General features: G+C 44.8%; 1 pseudogene; it reads left to right on the top strand.

The window, feature by feature from the left end:
* Window positions 1-1,461: 1,461 nt before the first annotated feature.
* On the top strand, window positions 1,462-2,076 carry LOC120839651 (annotated as a pseudogene).
* Window positions 2,077-2,375: the final 299 nt, after the last annotated feature.

The following is a 2,375-nucleotide window of genomic DNA, read 5'->3' on the forward strand; positions in this document are numbered from 1 at the left end:
CAAGAGCGTAACAAGAGGCTGCAAAGAAGGCTGCAACGACAACGTCAGATGAGGACAGTATCCGAAGTCGTTGAGAGTGTCCGCGTTCATGTGTCTCCTCCTGTCGCCGCACTCGTTGATGCCCAGCTTAGAATAATCAATGTGAGCCGGTTTGGCCAGAGATGATGCAGCCACAACAAAGTCTTGGCTTTAGGACTCTACTTTCATAGCCCCAAAGCTATAATTATTGCAGGCGACTGCTCAGGCTGCCATCAGTATGGTCGCTGCAGCTATGGCTTCAGCGTATGCCACTGAAGGTTGGATTTTACCCTGGCATTTTTCAACTGATAAAGAGGCGGGCAGCTTTTTTTTCTCGAGCCGATCGGGCCTGCAGCACAGTCTTAGATGAAATGCACATCAAAAAAGAGATTTCATACAACCCCTCGTCTGACAGGTTTGAAGGACCTGAAGAGCATAGTGGACAGCAAGGCAAAAAGCTGGCAAACAAGGCTCTCGTGTTCATGGCGAAAGGAATCGGAACACCGTGGAAGCAGCCGCTTGGCTATTTGTTTTGTTCACAAAGGCACACTTTCAGATGTACTAAAATATCTTTTTCCAGTGCTACATCGCCCTTGTGGACGCTGGCCTGGAGCCGGTAGCTGTTGTATGCGATCAAGGGCGCCATAACGTGTCTCTTTCTCAAGCATCGTAACTGCCGAAAAGCCTTAAATAGAGATCAATGGCAAGCCACTTTTTTCTTTTTCGATGCTCTGCACCTTTTGAAGTGCCTCAGAAACATGTTATTCAAATACGACTAAAAGTTGGTGATTACATAGTGAAAAATCCCTACATCAAGGAAGTTTATGAAAAGGACCGAAAACTTGAGATCCGTTCTATGCCAAAGCTGAAGGAGAAGCATTTTAATTTAACCTTATCGTCAAAGGTGTCGGTGAAGCTAGCAGCTCAAGTGTTTAGAAATCACTGCGCAGCTGCAATGTATGCCCTTGTTACTTTTCAGCATTCGCCAGCCTCAGCTGTTCACACAGCGAGATTCGTTGAGAGAATCGACCGTCTCTTTGACAGCCTAATTAGCTCGCAGAAATTTGCAAAGACGCCATATGCCTCTGCAATGTGTAACTGCTCTATCCACGAGGAGTTTCTGAAAGAGTGGATTCTGGTTTTTAAAAGCCTGCAATTACTCGGGTGTAGAAGGCAGCCACACTGCATTCGTGGCTTCTGCTTGACAGTTAGGTCACCGCTGCCGCTCAGCAATCACGGTTTACGGTCTTACGGTTTACAGTTTTCCCCACCTTTTAACCCTTCACTTGAACCAGGACACCCTTGAAAACATTTTTGCTGTAATGCGTTCAAAATCCGGTGCAAAACACAAACTCTACTTCCCGTCAATTTCAGGCTGCGTTCAGGCACCTTTTGATGAGCAACCTATTCAAGCTGTCGGAAAAATCAAACTGTGCTGACGACATGTCTTTCCTTGCTACATTCCCAGCAGGCCTTTTGGCACCTTCTCCTCCTCTTGCCTTAGGAAGCACAGTTTTTCTTACCCCGGTAGACGATTCACTTTCAAACTACCCTTTGGCAATAGAAGAGAACAACATGATTTATTTTGCAGGGTGGCTGCCATTGAAATTCTTCAAGGTTCATTCCTGTGTAGGAACATCCCAGAAATGTGAGCTGAGGACAGAAAATGCGTGTTTTTCTGAAGGAAATTAAGTGCTCTTGTATTTGAGTATGAAAGGCACTACCGACTCCCACTTTGGAAACCTTTCAGTTCCTTCTGCTTCTTTCAGAATATTTGTTGAAGCTTGTGAGGAAGTGTTCGAGACATGTACCAGCAACCTAATTTCAAAGGAGAGCGTAGGGCATAATCTTTGTGTCCTTTTTCACCAGAAGATTCCAAAGTCTCTGACTGTATGTGACAAAAGTGTTTATGGCGATTTGTTTTCTCTGATCTCCAGAGTCATGCTGCACTGGTTCGCGCGGAAAAAAAGGCTGAACTATTTGATACAGCAGCAAAGTGTAAAGCTAGGCAGCAAGGGCACAGGCTACGTATGTGAGGCCACCCAGAGTACTTTTTAAAGCAGTGTAGGCATGTTCTATTCGAGCCTTTAATTTTCTTCAGTTTCTTGAGGAGTAATGTAGTCTTCTAACTGATTGACATATATAGCGTTTAAAGCTGTGAACCAACACTGGCTTATGAAGTGCAGCATACCACAGGGCTCCAAGACAGTTTACTCCACTTGGCTTCCTTGACCTGCATCAAACAACCGTTGCGTTGCAGTGTAGCAGGACGAGCAGATGCAAGTTAAGATATTTTCAGCATTATGGTACCTTGCCCAAGGAATGTGTAGAAAAGTGTAGTTTTTTTTTTGTATATT

This window comes from Ixodes scapularis, unplaced genomic scaffold (assembly GCF_016920785.2).
Source record: "Ixodes scapularis isolate PalLabHiFi unplaced genomic scaffold, ASM1692078v2 PGA_scaffold3__209_contigs__length_174095766, whole genome shotgun sequence".
Lineage (NCBI taxonomy): Eukaryota > Metazoa > Arthropoda > Arachnida > Ixodida > Ixodidae > Ixodes > Ixodes scapularis.